At 40.8% G+C, this 13,444-nt stretch overlaps 1 long non-coding RNA gene across 1 annotated transcript; it reads right to left on the bottom strand.

Annotated features, from left to right (window-relative positions):
- Window positions 1–6,719: 6,719 nt before the first annotated feature.
- On the bottom strand, window positions 6,720–13,038 carry LOC148050863 (uncharacterized). Its single transcript, XR_015700764.1, has 3 exons — window positions 12,711–13,038; window positions 7,922–8,040; window positions 6,720–7,588 (listed from the first exon to the last, which is right to left on the bottom strand). It is a non-coding gene; the product is annotated as an uncharacterized LOC148050863 (long non-coding RNA).
- Window positions 13,039–13,444: the final 406 nt, after the last annotated feature.

The following is a 13,444-nucleotide window of genomic DNA, read 5'->3' as shown; positions in this document are numbered from 1 at the left end:
AAGGCATTAGTATTTATATTAACCTTAAAATGCACATAAGCAGATGATGGCAGCAAGTTCTCTTTCTTTGTCTGAGTCTAGTATGCTTTCCTTTTGCTGAGCTGACATCCCTAGGACTTGTGCACGGTAGTAATCATTCTTGGAAACTTCTGGCTTTGAGGCTGGCTGCTGTCATTGCCAAGTTGTGCTGCTAATTGACTTGCATTCTTCCCCTTTGTTTTTATCCATTGAATCTCTGTATGTCATTAATGCTCTCATCTCTGTATGTCATTAATGCTCTCACCCCCGGCCTTTGTGCTCTGAATTCAGGAGCAGATGATGACAGAAAGAGCTGTAAATCAGGTGACCTACAGCAATGCCCTTTCCTTATGAGACAGTAACAAGCATCCCCAACAATTTACTTAGGAACTTGTCAGTTTTCTTTTATACTTCATTCATGGAGCATGTGTGGGAATAAAACACATTATCTCCACATGTAATACAACCATAACAGAAATGCAACACGGACATCAGGTTTTGCAAATGGGATTTTTTCCCATTTATCTCCATGCACTTGCCCTCATCAAAACTTCCTTGACCTCTTGGGAGCCCTTTGCTTTCACACAAAATGGAGGCAAAAATGATGCCAAGTTGAAACAGGACTCCCATTTTGTACTCGTGTCAAAAGACTGCCAGCTAGGGAAGAAGAGGGTATCTGGTTCCTGGTGTCACTCTTTATACCATGAAGCTGAAGAAAAAATCATCACTGCTGGAATCATCTCTGCCAGCCTCAGCTGAGAGGACTGGCAAGGAGTGCGGTACACACTGAAGGGATGGAGACAGTAGCCTAATTATTTTCATGTCAGTGATACACTGAGTGCACCCAGTTTACCAGGAATAAACAGAGCTTTCAAGGGGATGGGGACAGCTGAGGAGAATACTCTTTTGATTTACATCTTCCGGCACTCTTGTCACATGCATAAGTGCTATGAAAGCAGCATGTATATGGAAGATGCTTATTGCAGCTGAGGAGACATTACTGGTTTCTTTAAAAACTCACTTTCACAAGAAGAATAGATCCAGTGTAACAAAGCCCATCATGACTCACTTGCACAGCGAAAGGGTCTCACTCTAGGAGCTGTTATTATGGTGAGATACAGTTGTTATGAGCTAGCAATCCTTCAAAAATGCTTGTCTATCTAAATAGAAAGCCTGTGGAAATACAACGCTCAGAGGATATGCAGTCTACCAATATGCACTTATCAGTAGCTTGTCCATATTTGCTTTGGACCTGTTTGAAAGTAATTGTTTAGCGGGATAATTGACTATTTTGTTGCCATATTTCAGTTCACTTTAAAACCTGCACATGCTTTAGGCTCTGGTTCATCAAAGCCCAGCAAGGTGCCCTGTGTCTATAACATCAGGGTAGTTTGCATTCTCTCTGCATCCTGCACCCCTCGGTGTCTACATCAGTTTGTACCCTGGCTGTAGTCTGGAGAGAGCCAGCTGGCTCTCAGGGCACGCAGATGCGGGCACGAGCAGTGGGAGTGCAGCTGGCTGCAGTCATGTGGCTCCAGGAACAGGAGCTGGATTGAAGCACGAACCAAGAACAGTGTGGCTGTAGCCACTATGTCCGTCATGAGGATCCCACTTAGGAGGGTTTTGTTTTGTTCTTAATCTTCGCTGCTGAAAGCTTCTGCATCATCAGAGAAAAAATCTGTGACTCTGCGGTCAGCCAGCTGAATTGGGAGGAAAGCAAAGGCGAAATTCCATGGAACTGGTCAGACTTGTACCACAAGGTCATGTACCAAGAGGCTGTTTAGATAGGGTGTATCTGGTGTTTTCTGGATACTTGCAGAAATGCAGTGAGCTTGTGAAACTCAGAATTATTAATTTGCTTGGTTTTGTTTTTGTTGGGTTTTTTTTTTCTTTTTGAACAGAATTGGAATTTGTCAGAGATGTGTCATAGCTTTGTCCTATGTTTCCTCTAAGATACGGGTTACATGAGAGAAGAAGGATGTTAGAAAGAGTACCAGACATAATCCAGTTTAGAAGAGCTTTATATAGTCATTAAGAAACATAAAGTAACACAGATTCCACAACAAACATTGTCCCTGTGCCCAAATGCAGGACTCTGAAGGGCAAGGTAATACAGAAAGCTGTGAATGGCATATTGTATGCATTCCTATGCATTACTTTTTTTCATTGGATTTATTGCCTTCAATTTCTTAGTAAACTGTTTACAGAGGTTTAATGATGACTGTGAGCCACACTTCCATCAATGTGGTGCTACAGAATTGTCTTTATTTGAGTTACGTTGCTGCCTATCAAAAGAAATTTAAGTCTTACTGTTGTGTGATGAAGTTGATATTTGTAACATTTTTTTTGTGACTAGATGATACCTTCTTAAACTGATAGTAGGAAGAGAAAGCAAAAGGGGTTCATCTAAAGCTCAGCATCCAACCTTATAACTTTAGAAAGTTGACTTCATAGTAAGAGATCAGCTGTTAAATTCTGTAAACTACGTATGCTGAAAAGTAAAATTTTTTTAGAGACAGGCAGTGTTGAACACCTACCATTAACCCACCAGCAAAGCAATTACGATACAGCAAACTAGGAGACCAGAATTTAATTTATGGAAGTCAGGTACTACCTTCATACCAAGACTGGTTTACAAAATCCAGATACTTCAGAAAAAGAAACTAGCATTGGAAAGTCATGAAGAATTCAAAGTCAAGGTCCCCACAGAAAGCAGCACTTGCTAATAAACACACTCTGTGTTAAGCTGTGCAAAATACGAGAGCACCCAACATTTGCAAACAAGTGTGAAGGATTACATCTTTTTGCAGAAGTTTGCTAAGAACAGCAGTGTGTACCTACCCTGAAGAAAAGAAAAGAGAAAAGAAAAGAGAAGAAAAGAAAAATGATAACAGCATTACATACTCCAGAGGTTTAAAAAAGCATAAAAAATTTTGGTTGACATACAAGCCTTCTTGTTGCTAGTTGCAGACTTGACACATGAGTTATTCACAGGAAGCCTCTGGAAAAGCAGTAATGTTCTGTTCTTATCTTGAAAATGTGACATATTTTACTTAGTAGAATGAATTTTATTCTATGCTCTTCTTAGATCCATAGCTGTAGGAGGAGGTTCTGCTTGAGATTTTTAACATATCTGCTAGCAAATTCAGAAATTGAAATGTAAAATCCAAGGCACCATGAAGATTTGAAATAATCTTAATTTTATGTGGTAGTTTAACATCAAGTATCAGAGAACACAGTTGAAAACACTGCTTATATCAAGATAAGCAATACAATATTTTTGTTTAATTAATGTCTTATGGATCAGTCTCAGTAAAGTGTCACTCTTTGCTTATTCATTAAACAGAGCCACAATGCAAAATAGCGTATTGTAAATGAAGACATCAGCTGAGAACTGTATTTTCCTGTATTAGAGGGCTATGAAACATGAGCCATTTCATTAAATGTAGCCTAACTTCATCATAAACATGTTTTCTGGACCCAAACAAATATTTGTTTAATGAGGGAGTTAGCCACAATAGGATTTCACAATTTGCAGCATCAGAATAATGAAAAATATCCCTATTGAATGGAGTTTCAATATATAGTACTTCCCTGCATATTACTCAACAGTAATGCAGAATGTGTTATGGAGGGAATATGCTTTCCTGATAAAGGTTGTGTCTAGTGGTGACTTGGCAGTGATAGGTTAACGGTTGGACTCGATGATCTTAAGGGTCTTTTCCAACCTTAATGATTCTATGATTCTATGACTGTAGATGAGATAGCATGAGATTGGTAATTAAAAATGAGGGGGAGGCCACCAATTTGGTGGGTCAGGCTTTACCCTGAAAAGTGAAATGTATTCAATATTGTCCAAACTAGACATTTCTAAACTGCATTTTCCTGTGCTTACTCACATCTTCATGGCTGTGGTCAGCCTTGTGGCTAATGTCTAATTAACAATTAAATCATTGACTCTTGCTGTTGGGATTGGTGTTACAAGAACGGAGGCTTGTTACAAGCAGGGTTTGTCATAGGCAGTCCGTGCATTCCACAAGGCCTGGCAGTGTAGGGGACTAAAGAAAGTTTTAGGTACAGGCTTGATAGAGAGTGAACACAAGGAAGAACTATTTAATCATTTTTAGTGAATATCAAGTTCTCCTAGTTCTAATAAAGTTCTGACAGTAGTTTTTGAAGAAACCAGTTCTCTGTAGGGCCTTATTATTGTCACGTAAGTGTCAGCATTTGGCTGGATTGCTTGAACTTTGCAAGCAGAATATATTGATAGGCAAATGGAAATCACTGGTGAGCATTATCACAGAGGAGGTGCAAAGAGCACTGAATGTTCAGTTTTTCTTTAAAATGTCATGGAAATGTCTGGCAGATAATTATAATTTGCTTTTCTACAATAACTACTCAAGACTTTCGTCTCTGCCATTATAAGCACTTGGACTAGGAACTGTCAAGCTGAGTTTATTAATCTTAGTGGATGTTTCTGCTTTAAAGTGCTTCAAATGTGTATTTGAGTCAGACAGGTATCTGTCAGAGCAGAAGTGTAGAATTATTAGCATCTGAAAGCGTCTCAGTGCAGTGTCTCACTGTTGTTAATTTTAATAATTTGGAATAACTTTAAAAACACTATGAAAAGTGACAAAGCCGAAGGGCATTGAGCTGTGAAATAGCACAGCTTTTGGAAAGGAGTCTGTCCCCCAAAAGAAGAAAAATAACAAGTTCAGGAGTTTTGCAAATGGTATTTCTTTCCATATAGCAATAACAACACTTCTTCCCAATGAAATAGGTAAGAATTGCAGCTGATGTAAATTGGACTGTGTGTGTCCATATAAAACGAACTACTGGCTTGTAAGCTGGTATATATATAACAAAAGGAACACACTGTATAAAAGAAGAAAAAGTAGTATCAAAGAAATTTAAAGACTCATCTTAAAGTTTCAGTGTACATCCACATGCCTGCAGCTCTTGGCCTGCTGCCCTTCTTTGAATGAAAGCCTTTGTGGGACAAGTGGAGCTGGTCATCAGCTTTCACCCCCTGAGATGGGGATGGGGATAGAGGTCAAACAGGTGCCATTTTTACTGCATTCAAACTCAGGCTGGAATCAGGATTTTAATCACATCTTTAATGGAACTTCCAACCTATGGTAACAAAACCTTTCACTCACTGATTGTCTAGCCTTGGCACATTGAATGTGCCAGCTCCATTTGTGTACAGATACCTGGCAAACACTGGGGATCCAACACAACATTGCCAGGTGTAGCATGTGTGTCTGTCAGCAAACACTTCTGTGGCTCTGAGCATCCGTCTCAGAAGGGTTTTTTCAGCACCAGAATGGTTCCCAGAAGACAGACAGATGGTACCATCTGTGTAGTCTTCTGATTTCCAGCCTTGGTGCTTGCTGCAATCTCACTGGGTACATCTTTCATTTAGGAATAACTCGTTCAGTTTATGCTGCCAACTGATTCACATTTATAATTGTCCTAAAAATTTCCAGGGCCAGTGGTCATCTCCCTGCCTCTTTTGTGGTTCTCAGGAAGCTTGTTTTGATGGAAATGAGTCACATCCTTAGAGCATGCTTCACTCATTATATTGTCAAAGCAGAAACACAGATGAGGAAAAAACGTACTTGGGGAGAATTACCAGGCCGTATACTTAGATGTGACACAAAACCCCTTGAAGCAGACTTAGAAAATGTTTAATAGTTACCATTTCAGTAAATAGCACAGGAAAATAATAAATCATACTATGCTGTGTTTCTTAACAATATATGTATCTGTTATCCTAGCCTTATCCTCATTCGGTTGCAGTTTTAAAACTTTGCATAGTAGCTAAAAATATGGAGAAACACACTGTACATTCTTTAAAGAGGGGCAATTAGTCTCCTACTGGAGGAATGTCAGATATTTTCCTCCCAATCAGGGCAGTTCCAAGATGAAGCTGAACTGGCTTTTTATTTTCCATCCCAAGTTTCCATGGTAACAGCATATAATCATCAAATTTGTAAATAGCAACTACCCATTAACTTCATAGCCACTTTGAACATTTTTTGCCACAATTTTAACATCCTTGAAATGTCCAACTCTGTCTTCTTACAATTTTACTGCCATTATATGTAATTATTTGGGGATATTTCTGTTTATGAAATCTTCAGTGATGTAGTAGCACTGTAATATGTATGTTTATAAGTGTGAGGGAGGGGGTGTACAGGCATACAGGCATGGACACATATCTGTGAGGAATATTGTCTGGCAATGGCACATCCCATTATAAATCTTTATTTTTCAACTTCTTACAACTTTGCCAAGTTGAGGCCACTCAGGTTGAATGCCAATCAGCCCAATTTACATTCCAGAGATTTCTTTTGTGCTGATAATTTGACGTTTCAGCTAACTTTTTTCAATTGTAGCCAAGAATGTGGCTATGGAAGAAAACAACATTTTGCCTTTGTGGAGAAGATTCTTACAGCTTTTTCAGCAAGCCCTGGAACAGGGCTGTAAAGCACATGGATGATGCCTTGCTGTCACAGACACAGCTTTTTGCTGTCCTACTAAGAATTAACCCAAATTTGGCCAATTTGTAATCCTCTGAAAAATTTAATCTCTCATATACGCAATCTTGCCTTCCTAAAATTCATAGCTTGAACTTGCTAATGTTTCTGTCTGTGTAAAGCACAATTTAGTCCCTGAGAACTCCTATGTGCTGACTGCCTGCGTGTGTGCCATCCCCAACTGACTGAGCATGCACCAGTCTACTGCTCCAGGGCTGAATGACACTTGATCTCTGACTGGCTCTGCTTGGGTTCTGTGTAGACTGGGGATAAGAATTGAAAGCAGAGACGGAGAGAAAGGGAGAAGGACTCTTCTATGAGACCTGCACATATGGTTAACATTAAACAGGTATTTAAAGGCTTTGCAGAGTAAGGATGCAGTGCATGTTTTTAACAAAGCCATGTCCCTGACTCTCTCAAATCGCATCCCTTGCAAACTTAGTCTCTTCCCCATTTCCACCCCATCACCTTACATCCCCAGAACACCGCTTCATGTGGAATTATAAATCAAGAATATAGCTTTTGGTTTTGGCCCGAGTAAGTGGTCTGTATTGGAATCTCGTCAGTTGTTTTACATTAGGAGAAACTGAGAATGAAGTCGGGTATTACTTTGATGTAACCTTTTTTTTTCCCCCAAAGAATATGCAAAGGTCCATTTCCTTGGGCACAGAAGGAATTAAGCACAGAGAGTTTCTTTACTCATAGCATCTAGTCTCTTCCCATTAGCAGCTGGCCAGACAAGTTCATTCTGGCTGTGATCCTAAAGACAGTCCTTACTGCTGCTTTAGCTTTCTCTGGCTTCTCTGTCAAATCCTCTGGTGTTGTAACTGTCCTGGACAGATGCACCAATGCTATCAGACTGTATCAGCCTGGCTACTGCTGCACTTGTATGCAGCTGTCGGTGAAATCACTTCACCCACACAGCTTAGATTGCTGAGCGCTCTTGTATGCAGTCTGTATTTTGGGTGGTGGCACTTAGTATTTCCATGGTCTATTCCATAAAGAAATATATGTTTCCTACATTTGTCCTGCATAAAAGACAACTGTTTATACCCATGAATTCCAGAACACTCACAACAGCAAATAATTGTTAAGAAAAAGAAAAAATAGCAACAGAAAAAGCCTTGCAGGTACACCAAAGTTAAACAATTACATTGTGCAAAAATGTATTCATGTACTGTTAACAAGAATTACCAGCATCAGATATATTTGAAACATGCTTAAAACTTAGAAATACCAGAAAAATATTGATGTTTTCTCTTTTCTTCCTTCCAGATTCTAGGAAATAATCCTAATTTTTGCAGACAGACTTTTGAACTGAAGCAAATACTTTTTTGTGATTTCTGCACTAATACTGTTACCTCGTTTCGAGTAGGCTGGAACATGGGCAACACAAGCTCGTATCTGTCTGCAAAAGACTCTGTAGACTCAAGCTCCTAACTTCTTGCTGCTTGATTTAAGTCATTCTTTGTTGTAGTGTCTGGGGAAATAAATAGAATCAGGAATTGATGACCTTAATGATAAATAAGATCAAATATACTCTTTCCCTTTAGTAATGAACAAATGAAAAAGGGTGCGTAAATGAATAGATATTTTTGTTTAATATATCAAAATGATAACATTCTTTTACTTTCCTTCTTCACAACACTGAATTAACCCTACTTCTCTTTCTTCTGCAAAACACTGGCATCAAATAAAAAGCAACAGGTCAGTGACAAGGAATACAAATTGGCTTCCTTTTCTAAGTGCTACTATTCTTACTCTTGATTCTGGCAAATACAGGACAAAATTGAATATAGTATTGCGTAACACCCTCTGGGAATTGTAAAATATTCTACTGATACCAATTTGAATGATGGTAAACATTCATCTGTAGCAGTTTACTTATCTTGAAGTTGGAGGAGGGGGATTCTAACTAGTTCTATGTAGAATTTTCATTGTTAAATTTTAACAAAAGAATTTGTCGGTTTTATTTGTAGAGGCTCACGGCAACTTAATAGCACTATGAAAACAGACCAAGTGTTCACTCTGCCAGAACAACTGCTAATGGCCTATACGTCTGGAAGTCTCTCTCCTCTGCTTTTGAAACTAAAGGAGATTATTACAGTGGTTTCAGCAGTATTTGGGAAAACTGTAGGTGATGATTTGCATCATTAAAATAAGTCACAACAGTAACGAACATTTGTAAAGCCCCACTAAATGCCACAATGTAGTGGTCCATGTTGTAAGCTCTTACTAATAGAAATATAGGAAATATGGGTTTCCTTATTATTTGCTCTACCTTTGAGCAACTATACACCTAGTTACAAAAGCTGCCCACATGTTTATCAATAGACACAGTGGCTTAAAATCTGCCTTCATTTAGTGGGAAAGAAATCTAACCAGGAGATTAAGGATTTTACCTCATAGGTTTATATTTATCTGTGTAATAAGAGAGTAGAGTTGAGCTGATTTATGAGACCTTGATATTTACATACATTCCAAATTCTGTTTAATTTCATGTCTGTCTTTAATTTTGTAATTGCTAGCTTTCAGATGTTTGTTTGGGATCATTATGAAGTTCTTATCATGTTTTCTGTCGCACATTTTCAATCCCTACTATGATGGAAATAGTATTTTGTCTGGTTATTTAACTCCATATATTAATTACTTTTATCATATTGTGCTTTGGAATTAAGAGCCAAGTTGACTGCCTGTAAAAAAAGCACGTATATCATGGAGAAGGATATGCTGCGGCATAGCATACTTTCCTTATGTTAGCTATGCATAAAGTAGGTATGCACTGAGTGAAAATACTTCTGATGCCCATAAAGCAGAATCAAAAGAAATGGTTCTACTGAATAATAAATCTTTCACGTCTGAATTTGAGTTAGATCTGTGCTACAGCTGGTGTCCACATGGATTATTTTTCAGAGAGGCTTTTGTGTACATGATGAAGATACTTGTGATGGACTTGTCATTATAGAAAAGCATGTGTCCCATACAGAAATCCTCAAGGAATTAAACTCGTATAAAAAGGGAATGTGTCCATTATTAAGAAAGGGAAAGAGTCAGGGAAAATAGCATTCTGAGATACTTTCATATGGTTGATGTTTCAGCAGGGTTCTGGCAGATGCCCTCAGAAAATCAGAGCAGATGCCCTCAGAACACATTTGCAAATTTCTTCATCCGCATAACACCTTTTGAATTGTGTTTGTCAGCTGAAGTGTTTGGTCAAAAAATATATTTTTGAAGACTTCTAACAATGGAGAGAGTGATAAGGCCTACAGAGATGGCATTTTGATCTTGAGGAAAAAAATAGGAAGGAGAAGCATGAGAAGAGCTTCTGAATGGTGAAGAAAGGGGTAGGAATGGAAGAAGCCAAAAATGAGAAATGCTTGTGAATATTTTTATAGCACTTACCAGTCTTATTGAGGGCAATCAAAACTGCCTAAAATCTACTTTTCAATCAAGATACCAACTTTTAGGGGTATTTTTTAATTACAGGCTCATTTGAGACTGCTGAACAATACAGACAAGCTATTAAAACGTATCCTGAATTAGCGTGACCCTCCACACATCTCCATTGCATGCTCTTATTTGCATGCCAGTAAGTTTTGCTTCCTTTAGAATGTGTATTATGGGTTTAAAATACAAAGACAACACAATTCAAAATCACCAAAAAGCACCAAACAAAGTATTAAGAAGACAGTAAATTACTATCCATCCGTTTATATACAAAACTGGAAAACAGTTACCCAGATAAAAGTAATTGTCACACAATTGCAATGGCTTCTAATTGCCACAGGGTGGTGGCTATCCAAGTCAGTTATCTGCCTCTTCAGGGCAAGTCCGTAGGTATTGTGGATGCACAGACTTCCAGAACAGTTCAAGCCATTCCAGATGAGACAGATGATAGCAGAAGAAATTCTCAGCAGTGCAGAATAGGGGTGGGGTGTTGGGTGCTTCAAATATTACGGAATATTCCACAAAACATAAGAATTCATTTTGGAGCAAGTATGATCTCAGTGTAGGTGGTATCTTTCCCTGTAGTGCCTTTATCGTCACTTCCTCATTACTAAAAACTGAGTCCCCTCCAACAGATATATTGAAGTGTGTAAGACTGCATCTTCTCAAGCCATTTTTGTGATTATAGCAGTTATGACCTCTCATCCCCCAGACAGGTCTCTCTCCTCTTGCCCAAACAAATCATACTCAGAGGAAAAGTATTGCATTGTAGTGCTGGCGACAGTATTTCTGAGTCACCATTATACTCATTCCTGTCTAGATATTAATGGTAGCATTCTTTTTGTAATGTAGCTAGAGTCAATGCACCAACTCTCCGTTTATCGTAGTATTCCTCTGTGACTGACCAACATGATTGATGAATGTCAGTTCACATTTCTGGAAAGCGTATTACAATAAGAGGGAGACATCTGAGGATAATTTGAAAAGAGCAAGCTGTCCTACCTGTCATAAATGTCAGCAAGCTGTGAATCAATTTGCAATTCTGCTACAGAGAACGTTATCACTTCTACATTTTACTACTGAAACTATGACATTGAACAAAAGAATTATCAGCAGGTCTTCAGTTTTATTAGTTTTTTAAAATAATTTCCATCTTTTTGTGATTTTTTTCCAGCCACACTATATGTCTGTATGTTACTGGTTGACAAGGGTTGCACACCACACAACCAATATACAGTTAACATATGACACTAATAATTGCACAAACCGGACAGTGATTGGCTTATATATGTGCTGCCAGTGTGTAAGAGTTCACATTGTTGCTTTGTCATCTCTTTGGTATCAGATTTTTGGTTTGGCTGGAGTGTTTTCCACCACACTGCATGGTATTACACCATGAGACAAGTTTAAACTTACAATTTAGGCATAGTTTGCAGAATACTATCTAGTGTAAATAGAAATCCCCCTACAGTTTTTAATAATAATGCATGGTGGGATAAGAGAAAAGGCTGTTAATCGTATTGCATATCCCTAAGCAAGGGAAATTTTAGTGAAACTAGTTACCCGAGTTCAGCAGGTTTCTGAGGCACCCTGTAACATCAGCTAAGCCTATGGATGCCAGGCCCATTTGTGCGGGCTATGTATTGGCTAGGGCTCAACCTGTTGTACCGGAGACCTTCTTTACGAAAAAGCTGACGTGGTATCTTTTATTGTCATCCCTTTGGGATTTAAGGAGTTGTTGGTTTATCCGTAACATTTGTCTATCCAGACAGGCAGTTTGTTACGGCAGCAGGGCTGCTGCTCAGAATACCCCTGTAGTGCACAATCACCAGTTCTCACCAGAGATACGATGCTTTGCCATTTGCTGCCTACTTCTTGCGGTTTGTTTGGTTTTGGTGCCAGCACCACTCTCTGCAGCAGCACGCTGGCTTATGTATTCACGTGCAACCTAGGATCAATTAATAATGTATTTTCTGTCATACTGGCAGTCCACTCTTTGGTAGTACTAGTCACGGTGCCTGTCAAGAACACCTCTGAACTAATGGCACCATTTGTACTGACTTTTCCTGGACAAACCCTCTCTGTTCAGGCTGCCTCCAGATGCTCGCAAAGTTATGTTTCCTTAACAGTTGTTGAACAGTGCTGAGTATTGTCTTGGCTTCGGCCTTTACCACAAGTGTTTGCAGCTTCATGGGTCATTTTTTTAAGGACTAGCAATGTGAATTCTCCGTGGCTGTCGCTTTCGTCTCTTGTCATCGCTTGTTCTCTTGTTCAATAACATCCACAGTCTCTGAGCAAAATTCATCTACTATACACTATCTTGTCCCATCCTCAGCAGATACTTAGTGCTTTATCAAAAGGTTAATTCTGTATCTTTTAAGATGAGAAGTCTGAGTGATTTGTCTGAGGATCAAACCGTGACCTTGACAGGTCTGGTTAGGTTTAAGAGTTGTACAGTTGGCTTCTACCCATCAGTTGGAGGATGGAGAGTTAGTTAGAAAGCTCCCTGACCTAAAATCATAAAATCTGTTTAATTAAGTTTGCCTTGCTCATCTGTTTCAGTTTTGTACCTAGTTCAGTGCAGTTCAGATTTCTAGAAAACTCTCATGGGTTTGCCTGCTCTGAGCAAACAACAACTATTGAAAAGGTAAAACTTTTTATGAGGAGTTACTGCATTCAGAGAACTACTGTGCGGTGCCTTACTTAGCTACTGGCGCTCTGGACGCGCTGTTTAAGCCATCCATCTTTTCCCTGCCAAGTTTCACTTTGGACAGATCTTCAGCTTCTCCGTTCTGCCGCTCAGTCGTTTGCTCGGTGCGGCTCAGCACGCGTGCCGGCGTGCCAGGCAGCCCGACGGGGCTCATCTTCATTCACTCCCCGAGCTCAGCGCCTCTGACGTGACCTTTCTCACCACACAGCAGCTGTTCGGTACGGACCGGGCCCCGCTCCTCCCCGAAGCCCATCTCCCCACGCCACCGGCGCGCAGTGGGGTCCGCCACCCCCAGCCCGGCCGGACCCAGCAGCGGCCGGTCCCGAGCACGGGTCTCCGGGCAGGGCGCGCCGGGTGGCCCGAAGGCGGCCAGGCCCCAGGGGCCCCCTGTTCCAGCAGGGACCGGGGCCGTGCGGGTGCTCGGCCGGGCCTCTCCACCGGCTTCGGGCGGTGCCCGACCCCGAGCAGCCGGGAGGGCTCGCCGCAGCGAAGCCCTTTCCGAAGGAGCCAGCGCTCAAGCTGCGGGGCCGGAGCCGCGTCGCTGGGCCCAGCGGGCGCTCGGCGCTCCCTCCCCCGGGCCGGCAGCCGCAGCACCCAGAGGCAAGGAGCGCCCCGGGGCAGCCGTGCCCGGGGTCTCCCCCGGAGGGAGGCGAGCCCCGCCCGAGCCCCCGCTGCCCCTCCGCCCGTCCCGCCGCTGCGCGGCGCAGCCCCGGCCCCGCCGGCCGCC

Source organism: Nipponia nippon, unplaced genomic scaffold (genome assembly GCF_047370975.1).
Source record: "Nipponia nippon isolate SJK-2023a ecotype South Korea unplaced genomic scaffold, ASM4737097v1 scaffold_7, whole genome shotgun sequence".
NCBI lineage: Eukaryota > Metazoa > Chordata > Aves > Pelecaniformes > Threskiornithidae > Nipponia > Nipponia nippon.
This window is presented reverse-complemented; position numbering and strand designations above follow the sequence as displayed.